General features: G+C 44.3%; 1 protein-coding gene across 2 annotated transcripts in view; it reads right to left on the bottom strand.

The window, feature by feature from the left end:
- The window catches only part of GPR45 (G protein-coupled receptor 45), a 53765-nt gene extending 37030 nt beyond the window's left edge, over positions 1–16735 (bottom strand). The window contains exon 1 of one of the 2 annotated variants that reach the window (XM_054476607.2): positions 16586–16735. The gene's annotated coding sequence lies outside the window, so the exon portion shown is untranslated. The remainder of the gene's footprint in view (positions 1–16585) is intronic. The other variant, XM_054476608.2, reaches the window with a different exon arrangement.
- Positions 16736–17101: the final 366 nt, after the last annotated feature.

Below are 17101 nucleotides of genomic sequence, written 5' to 3'. Positions count from 1 at the left end.
ATGCCACTATGTGATGTCTTAAATATCCATTATTATGCTGCTCACTTTAATTATGGAAAGTGGCCTAGGCATGAGCTTGATTGCTTGGCTGAAGACCTCCTGCAAGGCTTAGGTCCAAGGGCATTCTGAGGTGTCAGCAGACACTGCCAATTGGCCATAGCCCTGGGTGTGGTCTCCAAAGTGTTTGTGATTCACAGGCAGGACGGAATCCCAATGCAGTAAGCCATCTCTGTAGGGGGTAGTTTAGGAGGCCAGGAGCTATCATCTTCCTTCATCCCAACCCATCTTAGCCTCTGGATCAACCCATCAGGCAAATTTCAAACTACAGCATCAGCATTGAGCATGGGAACAAGATGTATACATTGGATTAGTTTCTTTTTTTTTTTTTTTTTTTTTGACAGAGCCTTGCTCTGTCACCTAGGCTGGAGTGCAGTGGCGTGATCTCGGCTCATTGCAAGCTCTGCCTCCTGGGTTCACGCCATTCTCTTGCCTCAGCCTCCTAAGTAGCTGGGACTGCAGGCATGTGCCACCATGCCTGGCTAGTTTTTTGTATTTTCAGTAGAGACGGGGTTTCACCGTGTTAGCCAGGATGGTTTTGATCTCCTGACCTTGTGATCCACCCACCTAGGCCTCCCAAAGTGCTGGGATTACAGGCATGAGCCACCGTGCCCGGCCACATTGGACTAGTTTTAAACTAGGGATGGCGCAAGAAATGCCATCTCACATGCCAACGCTCTCCGTCATGCCTGTGAATCACAAACACTTTGGAGACCACACCCAGGGCTAGCAGGAGCTAGCGGCTGATGGAGGGCCTGTTTGTCTGGGAGACTGTGTGGGTGGGTTGGTTGGGGTGGGAGAGGCTGCGGCAGGGGCATGGTGATACCTTCTTAAGGACACAGGAGGCTGGGGGAGGCCAGATGGAGGGTGGCTGCTATGGAAACAGGGTGAAGTTTCAGATTTGACTTTTTAATAATCTTTAGTTGGTATCAGTAATGGCATCTTCTGTCTCTTTTGTAAATAGGCAAATTCCAGGCAGGACTATGTAAAGAAAGAATCACATGCTAAAACAAATTCAGATAGACTTAAATCATCGTCTGTGACTTCTGTGATCTGAACATTTGTGACCCTGCCCCTCCCACCCCATAATGCATATGTTGAAATCCTAACCCCAAGGCGATGGTATTAGGAGGTGGGGCTTTAGGGAGGTGATTAGGTCACGAAAGCAGAGCCCTCATGAATGTGATTAGTGCCCTTATGAGACAAGACCCCAGAGAGCTTGTTCACACTTCCCGTCATGTGAGGACACAGCAAGATGGTGCTGTCTATGAACCAGGAAGAGGGCTCTCATCAAGAACCAAGTTTACTATGCCTTGATCTTGGGACTTCCAGCCTCCAGAATGGTGAGAGATATATTTCTGTTATTTATAAGCCACCCAGTCTATACTATTCTATTATAGCAGCCAGAATAGACTAACACAATGCCTATATATGTGTATTTTTTAAAAATGTGTATTTCATCTTTGAATTTAAATACAGAAAACACTCCTTGGAGATAGACTTCTAATTTAAGATTGCTTTGAAAGACATGCAGGCTTAGTGGATGACTAGTTTCACCACACAGACTCAGACTGCAAGGCAGACGTTCTCCAGTGCCGTCATGGCCGAGAGACAGTCTCTCATGTCACCTGAGCTGTCCTCACAACTTGGTAGTGCTTCCCAACACAGGCAGTCACCAGATTACAGACAAAATCGTGAACTTCAGGAAAGACAGTGCCTGGGGCAATTTGGATACTCCAGTAGCCGCTGTGCATGGAGACAGAGGAGTGGTTAGGTGGGAAGGAGGTTTTGCAAAAAATTTTTCAAGTGCTAGTGGACTTGGGTCCTAACTCTTCCCTCTAGGTTCACCCCCTTTGGGTAGATTTCCCTTACCATCCCAGTTCTTGACACCAGCCTCCTTCTCTAAAATCCTAGGTCTTCTCTGTCTACCCGCTCATTTGGCACTTTTCCATATCAAATACACATTTCCCATATCAAATGTCCTTCGCTGCATGGGTGTAGAGTCAAGTCTCTCAAACTTTCCTCAGGACCACCTGGGGTCGAGTTACAATGGAGAATCTAATTCAGTAGGTCTGGGTGAGGCCAAGCCTCAGGTGAAGTCTGTGCCACAAGGCGGGATCCATGCTCTGAATAAAGAGGCATAATAAGATTGTGGCATGCAAACAGACATAACTAGGCTCAAATTCTGCTTTGCTCTTAACTAACTTTAACTCTGCAGCTTTAAGATCTTTAAGCCTCAGTTTTCTCTTTTCTTTTTCTTTTTTTTTTTTGCTTTTTGCTCTGTCACTCAGGCTGAGTGCAGTGGCGCAAACATGGCTCACTGCAGCCTCTATCTCCTGGGCCGAAGCAATCCTGCCTCCTCAGCCTGCTGAGTAGCTGGGACGACAGGTGTGTGACACCACATCAGACTGTTTGTTTGTATGTTTGGTAGAGATGGGGTCTCATTTGTGGCCAAAGCTGGTCTTGAACTCCTGGGCTCAAGTGATACTCCCGCCTCATCCTCCCAAAATGCTGGGATTACAGATGTCAGCCACCATGCCCAGCTAAGCCTCAGTTTTCTTAACTTCAAATGGGCATAAATACATTGTAAGCTGGTGGATAAAGGATACTATCCACACCCACAGAACTTCTAGTTTATGAGTTCTTCACAACTTTCTTAATTTTCTTTTTTCATGCTCATACTGGAGGCCAATCTGTCATCTCCTGACTGCTCCCAGGGTTTGCTGGGCTGCTTGGGTGACACGACAGATGTGCATGTTTAGCACACAGCCTGGTGTATAGTACATGGCTGTGGTTGTGGTGATTATTTTTATTATTTTTGCTCAAAACTTCCCCAAACCCATATGATTAACATAAAATAACTACTTCCATAATCTGCATCACTATTAATTTCCAGAGAAAAACACTGAAGAACTGTGTGGGCTGCCTTTGAGGATGAAGCAGATGTCTGCCACGATCTGTTTCCATTCTGAGAAGCACAAGCTAAACACCAGCCTCTTCACTCCTCGTTTACACCCCTACCCTGAGTCAATCCATGAAGACCCTCCACTGAGAGGAACAAATTATAATGATCTTTGTATGAAGCAGTTTGAACTTGCCTTCCTGTTGCTTGTAAACTAAGTCGCAACCCAAACTGCTGAGAAATCTCTGCACATCAGATATTTTTCTCCTAATTGATAAGAAAGTGCTCAAAAATAGAACTGTCATCTGACAAATCCTGGAACTAATTGCCTTACATGTAGCAGGCTGCTAAATGTGACCGGCATTCTTCCCTCCATTTGGCGGTTCCCAAGGAAACAAGGTTAATGCATTCATGACTAACGTTTGCCTTGTCAATCCCAGTTCACTGCAGTAGGCATAGCGCGTGAGGGGAAAGTGCTGAGAACGTCGTTTCATGCTTTTTTTCCTCTTCTGCTCAAAGTACAAACGTCTCAACCAAAGGTTAAACACATGCTCAGCCAACCATCAAAAATCAGTCAGCATCTGCACTTGTCCCCTGCTTCTAAAGGTTTGCCTGAGTATCCTACTGGTACCAGAAAGTTGAGGCATTCAAACTCCTCAACCACAAAGTTTTAACAGGAGTTAACTCTTTAGCAATGACTGGTTAGAGTTTTCTTTGCGTGTATTTTCACAATTTATTAATTTTCTTCCACAGATACGTGTCACCTTATTTTTAAAAAAAAAAAACATAAAATATTTCTAACTATAGAAAATTGCGGAGTTTTTTTTCCACATTAAAATTTAAAAAACTTTCTTTTTTTTTTTTTTTTTTTGGGATGGAGTCTCCCTCTGTCATCCAGGCTGGAGTGCAGTGGCGTGATCTCGGCTCACTGCAAGCTCCACCTCCCGGGTTCACGCCATTCTCCTGCCTCAGCCTCCCGAGTAGCTGGGACTACAGGTGCCCACCACCACGCCCGACTAATTTTTTGTATTTTTAGTAGAGACGGGGTTTCACCGTGTTAGCCAGGATGGTCTTGATCTCCTGATCTCGTGATCCACCCGTCTCAGCCTCCCAAAGTGCTGGGATTACAGGCATGAGCCACCGCGCCCAGCCTAAAAAACTTTTTTATATATTGAAGGAGTACAAGGGCAGGTTTCTTACATGCATATATTCATCATGGTGAAGTCTGGGGTTTTAGTGAACCCATCACCCAGATAGTGAACATTGTACCCAGCAGGTAATCTTTCAACCCTCCTCCCTCCCTCCCGCCTTTAGTAGGCTCTAATGTCTATTATTACATTCTCTGTGTGTGTATACACACACACACACACATACACACACACACTCATATATATCCATGTGTGTCCATTGTTTAACTCCCACTTATAATTGAGAATATGCAGTATTTGACCTTCTGTTTCTGAGTTATTTCGCTCAGGATAATGGCATCTATTTCCTTCCATGTTGCTGCAAAAGACATGATTTCATTCTTTTTTATGGCTACGTAGTATTTCATGGTATATATTTAGACCACATTTTCTTTATCCAATCCACCACTGATGGACACTTAGGTTGATTCCATATCTTTGCTACTGTGAATAGTGCTGTGATAAACATACAAGTGCATGTAGCTTTTTGATATAATGATTTCTTTCCCTTTGGGTGTATACCCAGTAGTGGGATTGCTAGGTCAAATGGTAGTTCTACTTTTAGCTCTTTGAGAAATCTCCATACTGTTTTCCATAAAGGTTGTACTAATTTACATTCCCACCAACAGTGTATAAATGTTCCCTTTTCTCTATATCCTCACCAGCATCTGTTTTTTGTTTCTTTGTTGTTTTTTTTAAATTTTGAGATGGAGCCTTGCTCTGTTGCCCAGGCTGGAGTGCAGTGGCACAATCTCGGCTCACTGCAATCTCCACCTCCCAGGTCCAAGTGATTCTCCTGCCTCAGCTTCCTGAGTAGCTGGGATTACAGGCGTCTGCCACCACACCCAGCTAATTTTTGTATTTTTAGTAGAGACTGGGTTTCACCATGTTGGCCAGACTGGTCTTGAACTCCTGGCCTCAGTTGATCTGCCCACCTTGACCTCTCAAAGTGCTAGGATTACAGGCGTGAGCCATTGTGCCCAGCCCAATATCTGTTGTTTTTAGACTTTGTAACAATAGCCATTCTGACCGATATAAGGTTGTATCTCATTGTGGTTTTAATTATCATTTATCAGATGACAAAATCAAAGAGATTATTAAAATAAATATTTATGTATGTGTCATGTTTCACACTTATAATCAGAAATGACAATAGTAATAACAACAACAGAATCCCTATTTCATCATCTTTTTCTCCAATTCACTCCTTTCTGACTTCCAACTTTTGAGTATGATGGCAACACAGTACTCAAGACAATCAGCATGAAACCCTTAGAGTTGTGATTGAAGGTTACCTATTCTTTAACCCACAAACCCAATTGATGGCACCTCCAAGTTTCTTTAAAAATTTTTTATTTTTCTGGTTCCCATTTCCACTTTATTTTAAAAGCCTCAGTTACCATCCTTTACCCATTCTAGTCCTTTCTAAGTTAGCAGTTTTCATCATTTGAAGACATCATTCCACTATCTCCTTGCTTCACTGTAGGTTGAGAAATCAGCTGTCAGTCTTGTAATTCCTTTGTGTTTAATCTGGCTGGGGTTTTTTTTTCTCCTCTCTGGATGACTTTAAAAATTCTATTTTTGGTGTTCTATAATTTCTCTATGTTATGCTCAGTTGCAGATGTCTTTTTTATTTTTAATCTTTGTTTTGTTTTTGCTATTTTAATTAATCAATGAAGTAGAGACAGGCTCTGTTACCCAGCCTGGTCCTGAACTCCTGTGCTCAAGTAATCCTCCCACCTTAGCCTCCTAAAGTGCTGAGATCACAGGTGGGAGTCACATCTGGCCCTATTTTTACTTTTGAGTGCCATTAAAGAAATACTTTATTTTGTCTGTATAATTGTGGATGCTACTACTGTTATCTTAGTAATACAAAACTACCACATTCTCTTCTCTATTTAAAAAGTCTTTGGGAAAGCTCTGGAGAATTTTTATAGGCACATTCTTCTGTGTGGGCTGGATCAGCAATACTTCAATAAAATCTATTTCCAGGAAGAATAGACTGTGTACTTTATCAGCCACAGTGAATCCTATAGGAGAGACCTTGTCTAGCAGAAGCTGGTACTTGCATCCCAAATTCTTCCATAATTAGAGAAAAAGAAAGTTTGGAAAAAAGGAATATTTACTGGTTAATTATAAAGAATATTTCAAAGGATACAGATGAACAGCCAGATGGAAGAGATGTGTAGGGTGAGGTGTGGGAGAGAGGATATGAGTTTCTATGCCCTCTCAGGGCACACTACCCTCCAGGAACCTCCATGTGTTCAATTATCTAGAAGCTCCAGATTTTTAAAAAATATTCTACATGACATTAGTTAGGCTACCTAAAGCTGAGGAAGCTGAAGTTTTCCCATCATTTCTAGAAATTCTTAACCATTATGTCATCCAATTTTGCTTCTTTCATTCTTCCTTTTTCTCCTTTTGTCACGCTATGTAGACATTTGAGGGAAGTTCTCACTTTATTCTCTGTATCTTCAAACCTCTCTATTTTCCATTTCATCATCTTTTGGTTGTGCATTCTGGGTGATTTCTTTAGGGTTTTCTTCCAATTTACAAAGTTTTTCTTTGCTGAATCAATTCTGCTATTTAATCTGTTTAGGGAATTTCCATTTCCACATTTTTTGTTTGCATGTTCATGGCACAGAGCTTTAAAACTCTTGAAATTTATGATAGAGATGTCTTTCTCCTGCTAATGAGACAACTCATGGTGGGACCCTAGATAGCTTCAGGATGAGACTGATCACCAGAAAAACCAACCACATGATTAGAAGGTTGGAACTTTCAGCCACCTGACCTCCAGGGAGGGGATAGGGGCTAGATATTGAGTCCATTATGGGATCAATGATTCAATCAATAATGTACAAAATGAACCCCAATAAAAACTCTGAACACTGAAGCTCAGGACCAGCTTCCTGGTTAGTGAACAGATCGATGTCCCAGGAAAGTGCTGTGCCCCGATTTCATGAGCAGAGGGCATGGAAACTCTGTGCTCCTTAGAGCTCACTCTATGTCTTTCATTTGGTTGTTTCTCCTCATTTTATCCTTTATACTAAAACTGTAATTGGACCAGGCACAGTGGCTCAGGCCTATAATCCCAGTGCTTTGGTAGACCAAGGTGGAAGTATTACTTGAGCCCAGGAGTTTGAGACCAGCCTGGACAAAATGGAGAAACCCTGTTTCTACAAGCAAGCAAACAACAACAACAAAAAAGAAAGAAAAAAAAACAAAATACAAAAATTATCCAGGTATGGTGGTGTGTGCCTGTAGTCCTACCTACTTGGGAGGCTGAGATGGGAGGATTGCTTGATCCCAGGAGGTCAAAACTGCAGTGAGCCATGATCGTGTCACTGCACTCCAGCCTGGGTGAGAGGGAGACCCTGTCTCAAAAAAAAAGAAAAGAAAAGAAAAAAAACCCACAAAATTGTCATTGTAAGTATAGTGCTTTCCTGAGTTCTGCAAGTTATTCTAGTAAATTATTGAACCTGGGTTGCAGAGGAATTGTGGGAACCCTTGAATTTGAATTATGAAAAGTGTCATAACTGTGAGTAGTCTGATGACCCTTGAAGTGCAGCTGGCATCTGAAGTAAGGGAGGTCTTGTTTGGAGACCACACTCTTGGTCTTGTGGAGACTATGCTAACTCTGGATGGTTAGTACCAGAAGTGCATTGCTGTACATCCAGTTGGGGTTGAGACAGAAGAGAATCCTAACCTTTCTATTTACTATATGTGAGACTTTGGGCAAATCACAAAAACCTCTCTGCAACTCAATTTCTTTATCTTAGAAATGACAATATTAGCAGCATGTATCACATTAAATGTATGAAAAATAAATGAGATAACTCAGTGTCTGGCATATAGCAACTGCTCAACAATGGTGGTGAGTGTTATAGTTTTTGCTCAAATGTCACCATATCCAAGGAGCCTGCTCTGCCATTCACAAGAAAATAGTTCTCCTTTTTCCTTGGAATGAGTACTTTCTGTTCCTTACTTTGCTTTATTTTTCCTTTAGCCTGTACTATCACCTCCATTACTCAGCTCTTCCTATGATAATGCTTCATAACAAATGACTCCTAAAGCTCAGTTGCTTGCAGTAGCAAGCCTTTATTCTCAGGCTCATGGACCTATAGGCCTACTGGATTGGCTGATTCAGGCTGGGTTCAGCTGAGTGGTTCTTCTTCCTTCTTCAGGTCTGCTGGGCTTGTCTCCAGGCTGCATGCTGAGTCCAAGTTGGCTCTGCAAGTATCTCATTATTCTGGGACCAGAGACCACCCAGGGCATGTTCTCATGGCAATATGTATTTGCAGAAGTACAAGAAGCAGGCCAAACCCTACAAGCACATTTCAAGCCTCTGCTCACATTATGCTCGCAAATATCCCACAGGCCAAAGGGAGTCACACAGCCAAGTCCAAAGACAAGGGGCAGGAAAATGTATTCTGTCTCCCGGGGGAGAAACTCCACTGTTACATGGTAAAGTGTGATGCATAATGCTAATATGAGCAGGGTGTAAAGAGTTGGGGAACCAACCCACCATACCATTTGACAGATTATATTTTCATTTGTTTTTAGCTAGAGTACATTTCCTGCCATGGTAATATAAACTCTACGAGAAGAGGAACATTTGTTAGTTTGTACACAGTTCTATCCTCAGCTCCTAAAATAGTAGCCCTTCAGCAGATATTTGCTGACTGAATGAATGAACAACTGAGTCAAGTGAGAATAATAGTAATAGTCATGCCCCTCACCATTCTATGAAATAGCTTCTAATAAGCTGCAAAATGGCCAAGAAGAAGGAGAGGTGAGTAGATGGGGCTCCCTTGATGTTGAAAGTAAGGGCACTGCAGCAGCAGCTGTGGGCTGATTGCCTGCTTATATCAGAAACCCACAGTGGTATGGTGGAGTCACAGATTCTGAGCCAGGCCACCATTTATCCATGTGGTTAGCTTTATATTCATCTTCAAAGCAAGATTCTATAGCAGGAGTTACACTGAAAGTACCAAAAGTGGATGATGAAACATTCAGTATCTCAATTCCCCTGGTTTTCAACCATTCATTGTAAGAAAAGGCTCTAGTACCAAGCTGACTTTGTTAAAGTAACGCTCACAAGCTGGCTGACAACAGAATCAACCAGCTTCAATTCCGTATGTAGGATTCTTCTACACCTGGAGCTGGAAACACTGAGCAAAGCCAAATTTTTAATATTTCTTTGGCTTTCCTCAAGGAATGACACCATGAATGGAGAGAATCCTAAAAATACAACTTCTCTGCAATTTAGAAAATAAAGGAACAATGAAAAGTCTAATAATAAACTTGAGACAGACTAAACACTACATAATTAGCACACTTGAACCAAAGGCAGAAGAAAAACATGTAATTAAATATGAATACTTTAGGAAGAAATCAAAATGGTCTAATAATAGCTAAATCAACCAGAATGAGAAAGCTTATAAAAAGCAACCTCTGACTGATTTCCTCAATAAGAAGATGACACGGGTCCAAATAGAAAAGGCTGGAGGGAAAGGGGAGAAATACACTGGTACAGAAAAGGGAAGATTATATCGTATCTGAAGAGAAAATAGCTGCTTCTCCAGGAAGACCCAGGAGGCTAAGTTCTCTTACGGTTGGTAAAAACAAATAAATCAAAATCTGTGAAATGTCATTTACATGCATTCATTAAATCCTTACTATGGACAAGTCCAAGGCTAGGAGGTCTTCCGAGGAGGGAATGTGACTCAAGTGTAAGGAATTTGCTCTCCATGCTGGTACACTTAGAACCCTCAGGGGAAGACCTTTATCAGTGCAAAAAAAAGTCCAAACTAGAGAAGTCTTCTAGTTCTTTGTATCACAGGAGATTCAGTGGCATCTGTGCTTTTGCCGAGTCAGGAGTTCACCCCAAAGTCCGACTGAGGGCAATAAAAGGTGTTCCTGGTGGGAAACTGCTGCCCCCTGCTCCATTTCAGCCCGCAGTTTCTTCACAAGCCCTTTCTTCAAATTCAGTGGTAGACTCCAGTTAGGTACAGATCTGCCTTGATTTCAGTTACACTAATTGTAATCTGATTTAAATACGCACAAATGTGCATGTCGGTGTTGACAAAGAGTCTCTGCTTGACCAAACTTTAGTCAGGCTTTTCAATCTTCTGCTAAGCCCATCTGTACACTTCCTTGTAAAATCCAGTCCTAGCAAAGAATCCTGCTAAGTCAGTTTGGCAAGAACCTCCTATCCTTGACATCTAATCATCCTCTATACTTGATCAGGGTCCTTAGCCCCCACCATCCCCAGGGGATATCCGGTCACCCTGGCCTGTTTTCAGGCATGTTAGGTTTGTTTTGCCAGAATCCCCCATATGCTTGATGTTTCCTCTCAGTAATTTCCATCCATTAACCCTGACCCTGCTCCCATTTGCCCCTGCTGGATTCGGAGTTGAGCCCAATCTCTCCTCCACTGCAAAACGCCATTGTAATTGTCCCTACACCTATCAAGATGGTCCTGAATAAAGTAAGCTCTATTGTGCTTTATTAAGTGTCATTGAATATTTTTTTCTTTAGCACTGTAAGCTCTTTATTTGTGTGGCTCCTATACTGCCAGAAAACTCAACAAAAATATCAATTCAATATAGATCCAATAATATTTTTTTTTAAAAAATCAAATGAACAGCAAGCAATAAACATTCTGGAATGAATCTCCACTGACTGAAGAGTAATTTTTTTTTTCTTTTTTTCTTTTTCCTTTCCTTTTCCTTTATCTTTATCTTTTTCTTTTTTTTTTTTTGAGATGGAATCTCGCTCTGTTGCCCAGGCTGGAGTGCAGTGGTGTGATCCCGGCTCACCACAACCTCTGCCTCCCGGGTTCAAGTGATTCTCCTGCCTCAGCCTCTGGAGTAGTTGGGACTACAGGTGCACGCCACCACGCCTGGCTAAGTTTTGTATTTTTAGTAGAGACTGGGTTTCACCCTGTTTGCCAGGATGGTCTCCATCTCTTGACCTCGTGATCCACCCGCCTCAGCCTCCCAAAGTGCTGGGATTACAGGTGTGAGCCACCACGCCTGGCCCTGAAGAGTGATTTTAGCATGACTGATGTTTTTTAACTGACTTTGTAAAGGCTAAGATGAGAAGTGGGGAAGACTGCAGCCAGAGCCATTGGTAGAGCAGTTTTGATCCCTGAGTCGTGACAGCAGAAACTTTACTTGGGAAGGAAGGGGCAGCTCAGCTGGAGGAGCTGTCTCCCCCTGGCCAGTCAGCCCCCAAAGGCTGGGTCCTTGGCCTGTTTCGTTAGCTGTGTCCCTTGAGCACCTGGGATAGTCTGATTGTCTTTGGCACACAGTGGGAGCTGCACATGTACCTGCTGGATGTTCTCCTACCTCCTCTGCTGTGGGTTCCAGCCCTCCTTCCTGACCTGCACACAGGAGGGCCTCCCAAGATGCTACACCCACTTCCCCAAAGCCTGGCTGCAGCCTCACCTGGTTTAACCTGGGTGCCTGCTGTGAAGTACACAGACCGGTAAATAGCAGCAAGCTGAGCATTTATTTCAGGCTGGAAAAAAGCCCAGCACTGACTGAGGCCAGAAGGTCCTGGCCATATGAGAGTGCTCAGTCGCTATCAAGCCCCCAGCTGGAAGGAGGGACATCCTGTCCACCAGAGCTCAGGCACCCAAGGAAGTGAACACTTTGAACCCTGAGGTTATTTCAAGAAGCCATTCACAGGTGCAAAAATTCTGCTTCTAACTCCTCTGGCCTTCTTGTCTTTCTTTCTACAGAGAGAATGGAAGAATTGCTGGGAGCGACAGAGTAGTGGTAGCCCTCAGTAGCAAGGCCATGAGAGCTGGGGGTCACTGTGAAGGCCCAGGGCACCAAGGGCTGCTCCTGGAACCCCGTCTTGCAGGAGTGTGCCCACCCCTGGGACTTAGGCAGGGTTCAGGAAGTGTTCTCAGGGAGGGTTTGCTCTCTGGGCAGGTAGAAGTTTCCCATGGCAGGCAAAGCCCCGTATCCCCTCACTGGAGGCCTCTACAGCAGCCGTTCCCCCACTGCCCCACGTGGCTAATGCATTAGGATTTATTAGACTCTTTTATCTCTTGATAACATGTATAAAAAGTGATCAAGCCATACTACAGTCTCCCCATTCAAACCTTCCCACGGCTTCCCATCGCATTCAGAATATGAACCCAGAATCCAATCCCTTCCCCTCCCGCCAGGCTCCAACCTCTCCCATTTCACTGCAGCAGTGTGGGCCCCCTATGGTTCCTGGAAGAGCCAGGAGTGTTTCTACCCAGGGCCTTTGCACTATGCTTCCTCCAGATGAAGTCATGGCTCACTCCTCTACCTCATTCATGGCTGTGCCCTACTGCCCCCCAGTTCCTGGCTTACATAGCACCCCCAGGCTCTCTCTGTCCTTCTATCCCACTTTATTCTTCAAAGCACATTCCTCTACTTCACACTGAATGATACATTTGCCTGTTCTTCAACTTATTCTGTCTCTCCATAAGCACTACAAGGGGAGAGGCTTGGTCTTTTATTTTCCCCCATCCTGGCCCTAGTGCCTAGAAGAGTGCCTAGTTCTCAGTGGGTAAATAATAAATATTTATTCCCAGACTAAATGAACATAGGTTCCCAGAGGAAAGCACAGTGAATCTACCCGACGCACCTACAGAATCTGTCCACTCGGCTAAAGGAATACATATATTCACCTTCAGTGCCGTTATTATGAAGTTTAAGTTAGTTAAGTATTAACAGTGGTAACAATGGCTGCCCTTTGCTGAGGCCTTAGCACATTCCAGGCACCGTGGATGGCATTTGCTTTGAGTTTGCTTCTCACAATCCCCTTACGAAGGAATATGCTGTTTCTGTGGGGGAAGGTGATGCTGTATCCTGGTGATGCCTAATGACCTGCCATGACAGGCAACGCAGGATTCAGGACCGTCAGCTGGAGAGCGAGCAGGTGAGCCAGGAGTGAGCCACCAGTCTGCAGCTGCAAGGGCTCTCCAGGAACCTATAAATCTGGGCTTGGCAGAAAGATTCCTGACTTTTGGCTTTTCTCCAGTTTCTATGCAGGAAAAATAAAAGTATAATTACTTGCTTCCGCCTCTCTCTGCCCCAGAGGAGGGGTGGCTGGCTTTCTAGTGGTCCTCCAGACTCCAGCAGCGACTGTTATTAACCTAAGTATGGCAGCGTTTTAACTGGGGGATTCTCAGTCCAGACTGTGCCACAGAATCACCTAGGGATGCTCAGGTCCCACCCCTGACATTCTCTTTGCAGTGACTTCTGGTGGATGGAGCCCAGCCACCTGCATTTTCTTAAAAGAGGAATGATTGATTTCAATGTGCAGGCGAGTCTGGAGGAGGCTGTGGAGGCCAGGCCCAGGCTGAGGGAAGTGGGGAGCTTTATTTTCTACCTAAAGATAGGGGCAGAATTCAGATCTTTCCTTTTGCCTCTGGCTCCAATAGGGTGAGGTACTGTCAATGATGCTGTCTTTTAAAAAAAATTTTAATATTTTGTTCATCATGAATTTTTTTGGCACTAATTTCGGTTTTTAAAAATATTTTGCATTAACATATTATTTATCTTGATTATTGAGTGTTTTGGCACCACCTTAAGTTTTGCACCCAAAGCAAGTAGCACGCTGACCTCTCTCTAGTCCCAGACCTGGGAGGGACTAGACGATCTTGAGACTGAGAACCATCTTTGTTTTCAGGATCTGAGATGTGGGTGTGGCCACGTGGGGTAAGGAGTGGAAAAAGAGGCTTGGCAGAGAGGAAATGAAAATTTTTCTATCTCCAGGTCTAGGCAGACAATGGTCATGATTGCAGCTGAAATGGCATCTAACTCCAACAGCAGAGCCTCCCTCCAGGTTCTTCACTCCCTTGGGCTCAACCTAGGGCTCATTCAGACTTTGGCTGTAAATCCCATCTTAGTGCGGATGGTACCTTCAGCCCGCATCATTCCCTGAAGCCCCTGACTCCTCGACCCACCTTCCTGCTTGACAGCCTCACTTGGGTATCTAAGCACATTTCAAGCTTGTTCAAAGCAGGCCTCATGGTTCCAAATCCCTCCTTGCCAAGAGCAAAACAATAGTAACAAGGAACCCAGGTGTTCCTAGACTTCCCATCTCAGTATCAATGGCACTGCTGTCTACAGCTCCAGTGCATACCCTATCCATAGGCGATCTCACCAGCCCTTTGAGAGGCTGAGGTGGGCGGATCACCTGAGCCCAGGAGTTCAACACCAGCAACATGGCGAGAGTTTGTCTCCACAAAAAAAAATGCAAAAAATTAGCCAGGTGTGGTGGCATGTGCCTGTGGTCCCAACTATTCAGGAGGCTGAGATGGGGCATCAGTTGAGCCTAGGAGGTCGAGGCTGCAGTGAGCCATGGTCACATCACTGCACTCCACCCTGGGGAACAGAGAGAGACCCTTTCTCAAAAAAAAAGGGAAGAGCAAAAGACCTGGATAGATATTTCTCAAAAGAAGACATACAAATGGCAAACAGTCATATAAAAAGTGCTCAACATCACCGATTATTAGAGAAATGCAAATCAAAACTACAATGAGATATCATCTCACCCCAGTTAAAATGGCTTTCAGATAATAACAAATGCTGGTGAAGATGTGGAGAAAAGGGAACTCTCATACACTGCTGGTGGGAATGTAAATTAGTACAACCACTATAGAGAACAATTTGGAGGTTCCTCAAAAAACTAAAAATGGAGCTACCATATGATCCAACAATCCCACTGCTGGATATATACCCACAAGAAAGGAAATCAGGATATCTAAGAGAGATCTGCACTCCCATGTTTTATTGCAGCACTGTTCACAATAGCCAAGATTTGGAAGCAACCTAAACGTCCATCAACAGATGAATGGATAAAGGTAGTACATATACACAATGGAGTGCTACTCAGCCATAAAAAAGAATGAGATCGAGTCATATGCAACAACATGGATGGAATGGAGGCCATTATGTTAAGTGAAATAAGCCAGGCACAGAAAGGCAAACATCGCATATTCTCACTTACTATGTAAGAGCTAAAATTAAAACAATCGGACTCATGGAGATAGAGAGTAGAAGGACAGTTATCAGAGGCTGGGAAGGGTGGTGGGAGGTAGCGGGGAGGTGTGAATGGTTAATGGATACAAAAATATAGTTAGAAAAATGAATAAGACCTAGTATTTGATAGCATGACAGGGTAACTATAGTCAATGATAATTTAATTGTACATTCTAAAATAATTAAAAGAGTATAAATTGGATTGCTTGTAAGACAAAGGTTAAGTACGTAAGTGGACGGTTACCCCATTCACTCTGATGTGATTATTATGCATTGCATACCTGTATCAAAACATCTCATGCAGCTCATAAATATATACACCTACTATATACCCACAAAAATAAATATTTAAAACAGAATAGCTTCTCTAATTTTTACAAGGCAGATGGCATTAGCCCATTCTACAGACTCTCAGAGAGGTTTGCTGGTGACCTGCCAATGGCCCCAGAGAGGGGAAGCAGCAGGACAGGATGTAGCTGAGGTCTCACTGGCCCTAAGGCGTATGCTCTTTCAGTGACATTAAGCTGTATCTCAAGACAGAAAACGTTTCCATCATTTTAATAATCACATGCCCAATGTTTCAATGACAGTATCCGCACTGCTCACAGCAGCCTTGTGTAGAAGGCATTGCTACCTCCATTTCACAGATAAGGAAACTGAGGCTCCCAAAATCACACAGCTAATACATGTCAGAGCCAGGGTTATTGGTCTCCAAATCCCATGCTTGGTCCACACGGCAGACAGCCTTGTGGCAGAGCCCTCTGCCTTAATTCTATCTTTTTAAAAACACCATCTCCACCTCTGCCATTCATTCGTATCTTTCCTCTCCAGGAGACTGTCACACAGCGTTTCACCCCTCCTCTTCCTCCCCTGGACGTCTCATGCCACATGCCTGGGTTCTGGAGTCAATACTGGGCTAGTGGTGGGGAAATTGTTTTCACCAGGAAATCAGGATGAGCAGCTGAAGTCTTTGAGAAAACGCAGTGAAAACAGGAAGCAGCTTCTGTCAGAGGCCAGCTCCAGGCCAAGGAGCCAGGGTGGATGCTTTTCTGTGGGGGTGACCACAGTGCAGAATCCTTGGGGTTTCTATGGAGACACCTCTGTGGATTTCTCTGTCTCGCTCACCTGTGGCAGAGCTCAGGACACCAGCACTGAAGTGGGCAGAGGCTCCTCACAAAGGGAGGGGCGTTGGTGGCCCCGTCTTCCCCCTGGGTCGTGACAAAACCTACCCTGGGCTCTGTCAAAACAGGATTCCTAACAAGGTGCCCCTTGCTAGCAGAGGGAGTAAAATAGAGGCAAGCCCTACATTTTGCCAGTGGAATTTTCCAGAAGTGGCGTTGTAAAGCAGATTGTCATTTTCTTTTCCATGGCAATAACACTGTTATTAATGCCATGATTCTGACCTGAGAAGCTCAGAGAAGCCGTGGATGGGGCTGGCTTGGCGAACAGGCTGCCTGCTCAACAGGAGTCTCTCTTCCTGCTGCCAACAGAGCTCAGCTTTGGTCTGGACACACCTGGATATCCAGGCAGGTGGGCAGGCCCCAGTTCTGGCCATTGTGATGTAAGGGGAGCCAGCCCGGGTGCTCCTGGGAAAGATTTTTGCTCCTGTATAAAGCGCAACAGTGTAGGAGGGGGCCCAGCCATTTGGCACCTAGGAAGCCACACATGGCTGAAAACCAGCGGCAGCTGCACTGCGGAGCCGGCGGCCCTGAATCGGGAGCCTGCACCTTTGGTTCCCCTTGTTGACCAAGCATCTTTATTGCTAAAGCCACCATTCACTCAGTTTTCTCTCCCTTGAAGCCCAACTTAACAGGCAGGCCAACACTCAGCTGTAAAAGCAGACAGCCGTTTCTCTGGCCTGGGTGAGTGCTGCTCTAGTTAGTGATGTCACGGACGGAGGGATCCTGAAGGCGCCTCTG

Source organism: Pongo pygmaeus, chromosome 12 (assembly GCF_028885625.2).
Source record: "Pongo pygmaeus isolate AG05252 chromosome 12, NHGRI_mPonPyg2-v2.0_pri, whole genome shotgun sequence".
Lineage (NCBI taxonomy): Eukaryota > Metazoa > Chordata > Mammalia > Primates > Hominidae > Pongo > Pongo pygmaeus.
Note: the sequence above shows the minus strand (reverse complement) of the source record. Positions and strands in the feature narration are given on the sequence as shown.